The sequence below is a fragment of the Populus trichocarpa genome, chromosome 1, assembly GCF_000002775.5.
Source record: "Populus trichocarpa isolate Nisqually-1 chromosome 1, P.trichocarpa_v4.1, whole genome shotgun sequence".
NCBI classification, from domain to species: Eukaryota; Viridiplantae; Streptophyta; class Magnoliopsida; order Malpighiales; family Salicaceae; genus Populus; species Populus trichocarpa.
The window spans coordinates 22,145,309-22,157,132 of NC_037285.2; positions in this window are offsets into that span (position 1 = coordinate 22,145,309).

An 11,824-nucleotide genomic window follows, 5' to 3' on the forward strand; every position below is an offset into this window, starting at 1 on the left:
TTCAATTTTGGCCATTTCAAGATGGCCTTCCATTTGATGGATCCCGTCAGACATTTCTCTTGTGAAATTTGCAAAACTCATTGTCCAATGTCTCAAAGTTTAAATGATATGCATGCATCTTTACCTGATTTGAAATATAGGCCCTCATTTCTTCTTAATCTTCTTGTTTGCTTGATTGATGATGACTTACTATTTGTTATTTGGGTCATCTTCGTCTTTTAGCTTCTAGCATACTCGAGTTGGCCCATGTAAGTCTCTTCCCAGATTCGTTTACATAGCTTAGCCTTTATGGTGCCCATCGTGACCCACTTGCTTGTTAGAGATTTAGTCTCGTCAAATAATTTGAGAGAATCATTCATTAATCCCCGTCTCACTTTTAAAAACATTCGTTGTCACTTGTTGAAAGGATCAAGCTGCCTTTTATAAACCGAGATGCCCCCTTGTCTTGTTATAGGAAATGTTCATCTCTTTTTTTTAGAAGGGATCAATTTTTCCTTCTAAACATAATGTTGCCCCCTTGTCTTGTTGTAGGAAATGTTCATCTTTTTTTCTAGAAGGGATCGATTTTTCCTTCTAAACATAATGTTGCCCCCTTGTAATGGTCATTGCCCCTAGGTGTGCTTTGTCAGCAACTCTGTCAAATAATGGTTTTTAAACGACCATTTTCTCATTTTCCCATTTTCAGTTTGGTGAAGGAATATTTGTCCAGAATGAATCTTGAAATCTTGATCTAGCATTTTGAAAACAAAAATTGTTTTGATGTAAGTTTAAAAGCATTTGCTTTCGAAATCTTGCAACTCGGTTTTTTCTTGGAAAAGAGATTATTTGCTCTTGTATTTGGCGATATTGTCTTTGGTGAAAGTACATCATGAGGTGACCTTCTGTTTCTTATGGGTTTCCAAAGTGAAGGGCTCGAGAAAAGGTCGAGGTTTTGTTTGAGAAAAACTTGTCTTTTTTTGAACACTCATTTTATCAGCATGAATAATAATGAGTAGTTTGTTCTCAATGTCATGACTCCTATGAAAAAGTACTCTTTGCATTTTGAAAGCATTGTTTATTGTTCTAGGTTGCTTACTTGCTTGATTAGAAAGGACTTCTACAGGCACGTAATGTAGGCTAAGGTTTTTGGTTATGAAAGAAAAGATCATAAGGCTCAAAGAGTGTTTCAGGGTTTCAAAGACTGAGGATCACTATCAGCAGTTCGACTCTTTGTGTCATTCCTCTCTCTCTCTTTTACCGTTTTTCTCTGATTCGCCCTTTTTCTTTTTTTCATTGCTTTTATAGGGTATACTCACTCTATCTTGGTTATCACTCTTTCTTGTGATTTTAGCATGCCTCCTAGTCATTGAGTTTCTTGGGCTCTTTTTTCATTTCGGCTTTCTCACGGTTTTTTCATCTTTTTTTATTCAAATTTTCACTTGCTCTTAGTGTGGGGTGTGATCCTAGTCGGGATTTTTCATGAAAGAAACATTATTTAGGCTCAAAATAAGACCACAAGGGATATAATCTTTTAGAATATGAAAGGAATAACAAAGATGGTCTTTCCTCATTTCAAGCACAAACATTTAAAATCAATAAACTTTGACCTCGTCCAGTGTGACGATTTGGAATTTTGCAAAGATATGCATTTCATGAGTCTATGAACAACAAGTCCACTACATACCATTATGCATACATTTAAAACACAGGGCTCAAGGGTCAATGTGTAACGGTGAAAGTTTATTTTTTTATTCGTGCACTTTGGTTCAAAGTTTAGGCACCTCAATGAAGGAGTTGCTTGATTCATGTTTCATTCTACAAGTAGAATGTGAAAAATGTTATTTTAAATAAACATCAAATTATTTTTGAAATCAAATAAACATCAAATTATTTTTGAAATCAAAATGCAAGTTCAATTTTTAAAATTCCAATGGGGAAACTGATTTTGGTAAAAGAGATGAATTGAGTCTATGAGATCACGCGAGGCTTCAAAAGTGTATTTGTGAGTGCTTAGAGGGAATCCCTTTCAGGATATTTTGGTTGTAAATCAAAGAAAGAGACACAATTGAAGGACAAACTCATTATTTCATTGAAATCCTAAAAAATCAACAAAGACCTTATACTAGCAATGTGACACATAAAAGGGCTAAACACTTAGCGATCATCGATTGAAATTTCTAGAATCTTCCAATCGTCTCTCTTCTATGAATTCCTCGACAAGGGCACCTTTCTAATAGTCAATTGAGGTCACACATAGACCAGTATTGACCTAATGACACTATTGTTTCGTCTTTAGGACGAGTGATCTCTAGATGTCTTTGTTTTGACAGCTCTTTCTATCGTTTTTGTAACGACCTTTGACATTGTGAACTTCGATTTCTTTCTTTTCTCTAGTGAAATGTTTCTCCTCAGTCGAGTCAGCAATCCTTCCTAAATGGATAGCTTGTTCATTCCTCTCAGCTATAGCAACCAGGTCAGAAAAATGTTGTACAGAGCTTCCAACTAGGTATTCAAGTACGGGGCCTTGAAAGTGTTGACAAACAAATTGATCATCTCCTTTTCCAACAAAAGAGGATCAACCCGTGTGGCTGTCTCACGCCACCTTTGAGTGTATTCTTTTATGGACTCCTTGTTTTTTTTTTCATAGCTTGCAAGCTTGACCTATCAGGGCCCACATCCATATTGAACTTATATTGCCTACTGAAGGCATCAACTAAGTCCTTCCACTTTTTTACCTTGGTATTATCTAACCGCATATAGCAAGTAAGGGCAACGTCACTCAAACTATCTTGAAAGAAGTGAATAAACAGTTTCTCGTCATAAACTACCTCAACCATTTTGTTGCAGTATGCCTTGAGATGAGTTACAGGGCATTGGGTTCCTATATATTTGACAAATTATGGCACCCTAAACTTCTTAGGAATGACTACGTTAGGCACCACACACATCTTGGCGGCTTTCACCGGGTCATACAAATGGTTTCCCTCAACTGCCCTCACCCTATCTTCTAAGGCAGTTTATTTTTCTAGACCCTTATCTCCTACCATTTTGTCCTTGTTAGACTCCTCCAAGGTCTGCTCAACAGCATGAAGGATCCTCATTGGGTATACAGGCTGAGTTAGGAAATGTGCAGCGTATCGGGGCTCTGGCGAGGTTCTACTTGCCCCTAAGTTTGGTGGATTGAAAAGAGTTGCAAGCATCGGTGGAATCTGGGTTGTAAATGCTGGTTGGGAGGATGTCCCTTCTCCTTACTTAGATCTTAGAGCATGTTCGAGTAGGCTAGTAAGCCTTACGACTTCTTCTCTAAGACTTTCAATCTCCTTTTGGTGTTGGGCGTCTAACTGGGCTTTTTCTTCATTTTCCATTTGTCTTTATCGCAGTGGAGTGTTATAGGTGTGTTTCAATGGAGTGCAGTATTATGACAGTTTATAAGTGTATGTTCAAACATGTATGAAGATGAACGCAATATATTGGGTATGGATTCGTCTTTTAGGGGATGACATAACGATCGCTATTCTTTGGATGTGTGGTCAGATCCAAATCCGATATTCATTGTAATGCCGAGAGGAGATTTGTTTAGCCTTTTGTCATCTGAACTTTCAACCATATTTTTTGTGTCTTTTATTATGCATCTAATGTCTTTGAGTAGCGATACCCAGTCTAGGGCAATCTCTCTCGGTCATTTGCAAGAATTCAGACTCGAGTCAATACTCAACAATTGTTATCTTAGGAATAACGACCATTATGTCACCCGAAAGCCCTGTAATAAGGATGCTTACATGTTTATGCTTATCTCAGTGAAATTTCGCAGGGACCAACCTAAAGGGTAGGCTCTAGTAATTAAATGCATTGGGGTAATTTTGTTATCTAGTCTCAACGGTCTTTTGCATGCTCAGTGATCATCCTTGAAAGGTTAATATGAGGTTTACAAGCAGCGTGAAGATAGAGGCCCTGAGTAATATCTGTTCGGCATATCAACCATTGTCGAGCAAACAATCATGCGAGAGTTGGATAGTTTCGCGAGCCTTACCAGGCTAAAGCCATTGGGGTGCCGTTACTCCTTCACTTATCTTAAAGTTGATATCATGCATATTTTAAAAATGAGATGAGTGATGTGTGAAGGCCTTAGATCCATATCCAATATATATATATATATATATATGCATGATAAACATGAATAAGTATGCATGCTAAAACAGTAAAAAGAGCAAAAAAAATAAAAATAAAACTTGATAAACTCAACATGGCCACAACAAGGAAAACAGTACGACAAATATTGTTTAGCAATAAAAAACAAATAGCAAAGCTTACTCCTAAAAGTCCCCAGTGGAGTCGTCATTCTGTCACATCCGGACATCGCGACGACCGATTAAAAAAATATCACTCGATTGGAAAGAAGAACATATATCTTGCATCTTGTTCTTTTAGGGGAAAATGTCTTGTTCAAGGAGTCGCCACCTAGTATTATGGTCACTAGGAACCATAATTGGTCAACAGAGATTCTATGGTACGGGACTGGTTACGCAAAAGGAAAGATGTTATTACCTCTTAAGCGTCCTCCCTGAGGCAGGCTGCATTTCTGGTCTTGTCTAAAATTGCTTAAGAATTTGTTCTCCTTTTCCCTTTTTTTATTCTTCCTTTCATGTTCCTGACTCTGGCGTCAGTGAACAATTTCTACGAATATTTCCAACTCTAGCGTTGGTAAATATCGTACAAATTCAAAAAATATGATACTCCTGACTATGGCGTCAGTGAATATTTTCGCAAAAAATGAATTTGAAGAAGAAATTTTCTGTCATTTTTTTCTTTTTTATCCTTTATTATTATTTGCCCTTTTTAGATGGAAATAAAAAAAAAACATTGCACGACATATTTGCATTTAACAATAATAGGCCACAAATTGAGCACATAACTCAAAAAAAAATACAAAACGCAAAGAAAAAAAATAAATCAAAGTGCGAGGGGCCCACAAATAAATCAACAAAGATTCCAAAATATTTTTGGAATTTTCTGATATCGAAAAGGGGCTCGTTTGGCTAAATATCAAACTAAAATAGACATAAAAATTATGGCCAAGGCATAAGGGTGTGTTTGGCAAAACACACCCTTAATAAACATAATTTGGGTCGGCTGGGCCTAAAGCCCATATCCAGCCCACTCTCTTTTTTTGGGTTGGGTCTAGCCCAACCAACATGGGTTGGGCCAGGCTAGGCTGGACCGGGCTAGGTCACTGGCCCAAGCCAGTGACCCGGCTGGGCAGCAGGCACGTGTGGCTCAACCCACGCGTGCACTGTACAGTGCGAAGGTAATTAAATTACCTTCGCATTGTTTTCTTGCAACAATTACACAGAAATAGAGAGAAGAAGAAGACTTTACCTGGTGAAGCTGAATGCGAAGGCAAAGGTAACAATGCAGGCACCGGCTGGAGAATGCTTTCCTTCTCCTCCTCTTTTCAGTCTCTCCTCCCTCTGTTCTTGGTTTTTTTTTTTTTTGGGTTCTCTCCTTTGTTCTCCTTTGTTTTTTTCTCTGTTTTTTTTCTCTATATCATCTTCCCCCCTTTTTTGCATATACTGAGATCTGTATTTATAGTGCCAGAGTCCCTTCGCGTGTGAGAAACAAAGTTTCAATCAAACTCTTTTTTTTTTTTTTGAAGTTTGAATTTGATTAAGAATCAAATTTGAAAGCGGATAACTATCATTATCTTGAAGATAGGGATTATCTTGAAGATAAGGATAGAATGACAAAAGCACATTGTAGTCCCTAATTTTCACGTAAGTTGACAAATCACACTTTTCATCGAAATAAATCTCTGATATTTTAATTTTACATTTTAAACCCTGTAAAATTAAATTAAAAAGCCAACTGGCCAAAATTGAGTTACAACACATACCAAATTGAAAAATATGAAAAGGTTATATTTTTACTTTTCAGTCAATTATGTTTTTGGTATTAAGATATTGTAATAAAATATGTTTTTAGTAATAGTAATAGTAATTATTGGTACATATATTTTTATATAAAAAAAAAGTTCATGATTCTATGTTTTCTTGATATGTTTTCTCATCATATTTTCAAATAATAAATAAATAATTTTTCTAAAAAAAATGAATTTGAATATGTGAGTTGATAAATGCTTTACTTTCTAAAAAAAGAAAGTTCATGATTCTATGCTTTACAATACCTTTTTCACTTACTTTTTCCCATTAAATAGTGATCCCTTATCCTACTAATGGTTTCATTCTTATATATATATATATATATATATATATATATATATATATATATATATATATGTTTTTATTTATTTTGGTGATAATACATGCTAGAATTTTTTTTTTTTTGTAAGTTACAGAAACATTTTCTTTTGTAAGATATAATGAGTTAATTTGAACTAGGTGAATGTGATCCCAAAAAATCCATTAAAAGTGAGTGATGGCATACGAGTCTAATCCACCATCCTCTTGGAGGCAATGCTTGCATCTCAAAAAATGAGGATTGGGTCTTCAGACAGGATTCCAAATCACTTTTTAAGAAAATCTATGTTTATTTTAGGTAAATAATTAGAAAGGTCTAATAGATATGTCATCACAAGTTTGATGCAGTTTATTCTAGATATGATATTTTAAGATAAAAAGTTTTTCTTTTAGTATAACTAGTTACTTATCAAATAATATTTGAAAATCATTTAGTATTTCTAGTTATTTTTGGATGTTATCTGGTTTTTATGGCTTCTCCGTAATGAATTGATCTTTAATAAATAACAAGGCCATTATCTGGTTTTTCTTTTAGTATAACTACTTCCTTTAGACTATGATACCACTTTTCTACTCATATTAACAAGGCTGTATGTGTGTGTGGATTAAAGCCCTACATTCTGATTCTCCATATTGTGCTCTGGCTTTACTTGTCTCTGCCAATGGCTTGAGATCGAAAACGGTCCACCATGAAAAAAGCTAGACCTGATGCTTCTTGGTTTCCTCCTGAGGCACAGGTATTGAAATGGAATGTCGATTATCATTATCATCTTTAAAAGAAAGACGTGAATATGTGATTATATTGTCTGCGATAGTGGGAGTCGGAATTATTGCTGTCTGTGTAGTGGAAATATAGTGTTTAAATTGGAAAGAAAAAGAAGTTCTCTTTTGTTGAATTATTTGAATACACTTGGGACATTCGTTAAGTGTTATTTGAGTGAGTTTATTGAACTACGTTTATTGTTGAATTTTATTAAAGATTGAATATATAGAAATAAAATATTTAAATAAAAAAATAAATGATTAAATAAATTAAACTAGTGCTTCAATGTCTTTATATTAATAACATTTTTTTTTTTGTGAAAAATAGTTTTTTATAGAGAATATTTTATTTGGTACTACTAACTCATGATATTTATCAATACCACAATTATTATTATTGCTACCGCCATGCATCATCATGATCACCACCATCATGTCATTATCTCCCGTCACTGCTGACCACGCCATCTTATTTCTTATATAATTATTATTCCATTATTGTCCCACCATAACCTTTCAATACCGATACCGCCATCACAATAACCACAAGTATTTCATAATCATAATTGCTATCATTGTCATCACCAAATTGTTATTTAAGTAATTATCATTGTATTATTATTATTGTCACTACTACCAAAACAAACATTATTTTATGACCACCACCATTACAACAACCATCATCCTATGATCACCACCAGTACTTTTATTATTATTAGTATCACGGATACTACAACCATAATTATCATTGTTGTTATGTCTATTATTATCACCACCATCTTTATCTTATCACAAGCTTTAAGGTTTTTTTCTTTTTATTATCATCATTAAAAAATCATGAATAAAAACTAATTTATTTTATAAGAAAATATTTTTCTTGATATATCCAAACAACGAAAAATTACTCATCTTTCATAAAAGTATTTTCCATAGAAAAATGATTTCTTCATAATAATACTTTTCACAAAATAAACATACGTGCGCCCGAAATATATAATTCATTTTTTAAAAGAGAAATTTATAAGGCTTTTAGTTACCTTACAATATACATAATGTTTTTCATAATATATATGTTTGGCATCTAATTTTGAGAGGAGGTCATTGACCATTATATATGCATGCCAGGTATTAAGACTTTATTTTTATCAACTAAAACATTTCTACCAAAAAAAAATCATAAAACGTAATTACATTCATGCTATTTAGCTTTATTTTTAAAACATGAATCTTTATATTTTTTTTTGTTTAAGTCAATGGCGATGTCATATAAGCATCAACTTGAGCTCCAACAAGCTTTCATTCGTGTAAATCGTGTTTTTAAAAATTTTTAAATTTTTTTTGTATATTTTGGATCGTTTTGATTCGCTGATCTCAAAAATAATTTTTAAAAAATAAAAAAACATCATTTTGATGTATTTCAGCATGAAAAATACTTTAAAAAACAACCACAACTACACTCTCAAACACACTCGAAGCTGACAAAATGACTCAATTCACTAGGAATTTAAGAAAAGCCATATACTCTTGTAATTAACTAGGAAACAAATATTAACACCATTAATTATTGATGTTTTCTTTGTCTTTTTTTTTTTACATCAATATATTATATCACACCGACATTTCGGTGACTTTTTTTTTAAAAAAAAAATCCCATCAATACATCAAAAGATTATAAGCACTGCTGAGCACGCATGTGATATTGCATCAGTTTTTTTTCTTAAATGCCTTAACGAGAGTAGAAAGTCGTATCTCTAAGGAATGCCTTCATGTCTCCCCTTATATTTAGAAATGGATCCCAGTAATAAATCTTGCTGAACATGTGATATTGCATCAGCTTTTTTTTTTTTTTTTTTGCAGTGATTAATTTTCGTAAACTTGTATATTGAATTTTATAGTTAAGTTTGGATTTCATTTTTTTTTAATAAAAAAAATCTTCAACTTTATGATGGGTGGTTCATTCTCAATATCTTATATTATTTATTTTTTGTGTTTATGATCACCACAAAACTATATATAATTAATTCCTTGAAAAAGAAATTATGAAAACAGCTAGCAGGCCATTAATTTTGCTATGATCAGGAACTCTACAACCACAACAGCTGATAGCTAGCTTGACTTCGATTTTTATTCCCTATAAGTACATCTTTTATAGAAAAAAGAAATAAAAAAAATTGATATCTTCACTTAATTACCTCAGAACAAATAATATTCTCCTAAATTTATTGAAATATTTTAAGATTGAAATACATAATTATTCAAGTCATAAACATAGCCAGCCTCGACCTCTAGAACTCTCCCTTTTTATGTTGGAAGGAAATAATTCCCTCCAATTTTTCCTTATTTTGGATATCCAGTTTTAGGCTCTAATTGTCTCAGTGAAATTCTTTAGCATTCTAACTTTTTACCACCAATGTCAACTCTCAGATCACAACTTAAACTCAGCAGGAAAAATAAAAATAAAAATTGTACGTAAGCACATGTCTAGGCTTGCTGCAAATCATTGAGACAAGTTTCAAAGAAGTGCATGTTCTTCATACAATTTTTCTTTTTCCCTTTTCGGCATATCGATTCCTTTCTCATTCACATAGCTTCTTCACCGACTAATAAATCTCTGTCACCTAACATGCAAATCCATGTTACCAAGAATACCACCCCCACCCCCACCCACCCCTAAACAAATTACTTGGAAAATATTTAGCAAAGAGAGTTACAGATGTAAAATTTGGACTGACCCGGTGGATTGATCGCAACTCTGTTAACCGGGGGTCCAGACCAACATGGATCGAAGATAAAATAGAATGAAAGCTGACCGGTTAAAACTCGATCTTTCACCCATTAATTTTTTAAAAAGAAAAGTTGATCAAAACAATAATGTTTTGACTTAAAAAAAAAAGGGGGGGGTTTGACTCATGAGGTTTTATAACTACAAAGAAAATATAATAATTTTAGAAACACTTCATATGCTCACGTGATTGTTTAGTTGCTGAAAGTTTGGAGGTCGTGGCTAGACTATAGATAAAATTTTATTGGAAACAAAATCCATTGTGGAACCATTTATAATTAATAATTCATTAAGATGACACTACCGGGATTTTTATATTTATCAATGGAGTATTCTGTTGGCAGGTGGATATTATTAAGTCCGTCGGGATGATTTTTACTAAGAGGATTACAAACGGCCGTTACTGTTAGTTGTGAAAACTTTTATCGATAATTCCTGTTTTATCTATAATTTTATCTATAAAATATTCATCGATAAATTTATAAATAAAAAAACTATCAAATAAAAAAGTTATTCATTTTATTCCATCAATATATCCTTTGATGAATATAATATATCACCGATAAAAAAATTGTATGTAATTTCATCGGTGATTTTTTAAATATTACCAACATAATTAAATTGTCAGTGATTAAACTATGACGGTGACATTTACAGTAATTCTTTTTCAATTTTTTGAAAAATACCGATATATTTAATTCATCGGTAAGACCATCAGTAATTGTATTAAACAATGACAATGACATTTGCAGCAATTCTTTTTCAACTCTCTTGAATATACTAGCAAACTACTTAATTTGTTAGTAAGACCTTCAATAATTATATTAAATTTTAAGAAAAACTCTAATAAAATGAGTAGAAAACCATTAAAAGGAATTAGATTATAATTAAAAAAATCAAAGATTTATAATAGTTGTTGCACCCCTTTCTGACTATCATCATTCCGCACATGTATCTCTACAAAAATCTTCTTCGATCTTGGTTCGTGTCCAAGAACCGTGGTTGCAAGAAAAAACTGTTGTTAGTTAAACATGTTCATATAAACAATAATTTTTTAAAAAAAATGGATGTAATAAAAAAATAATATTACCATTTGTTTTGCATGCAAAACAAATGGAATGGATCTGCCGGTATGCGTGCTAATGGAACCATGAATTTGTTTGTTCTAGTTCTCCGCATCAGATTGTGACCGTCGCATGAAATACTCGGATGTCACGTGCTGGATATATTCTTTCCATGCAGCCTCCGAGACATATATAGAGGTTTAAAAGTTTTCCAAACCGCCACGTCCTTCCAGCATGTAAACTCTATTTCTTTAACATATTTTTTGGCTTTTTTCTGAGCCTATTATTGGTTAATAAATGAAAATAAAATTTAATATTTAAATAAAAAAAAATTATCTTAATTTTATTTTTATATAGTTATATCGTGAACCACATATACTTAATAATTCATTAAGATGAAGAAGAGATGGAATGAGAACCACATAAACATAAGCAGAATGTGAACCAAGTGATACGGTGGTCCTGGCAAATCCAAGCTGGGTTCATGTACTATGGTTCTGCAACTATCATGATATATAGTAAGGTCACATCTTGCACAAATTTGGAAAGAGAAGTCATGTGGTCCACTATATTAATCCAGCTATCATGGAATAAGAAAGCGGGGAGGATTTTCTTCAACCTTTAGTCATGAGTTAGGATAGATTTTTCCTTGTTTCTGTTTTCATTTTCGTGTTTTTTTCTCCATATGAATTCCTATAATGATTCCATTGTATTTGGTTTTGCGTTTCAAAAATATTTTTAAAAATTTTTGAATTTTTGAATTTTTTTATTTACTTTAAATTAATAATTTTTTGATGTTTTTATATCATTTTGATGTGCTGATATAAAAAATAATTTTTAAAAAATATATAAAAAAATATTATTTTAATGTATTTTCAAACAAAAAATACTTTTAAAAACAAATGCCTTGAAACTCTCGAACACCACCGAAAAGTTGTCATGATGTTTTTCTCCTCACTCTTTAATGTGAATTATTTTTTGTT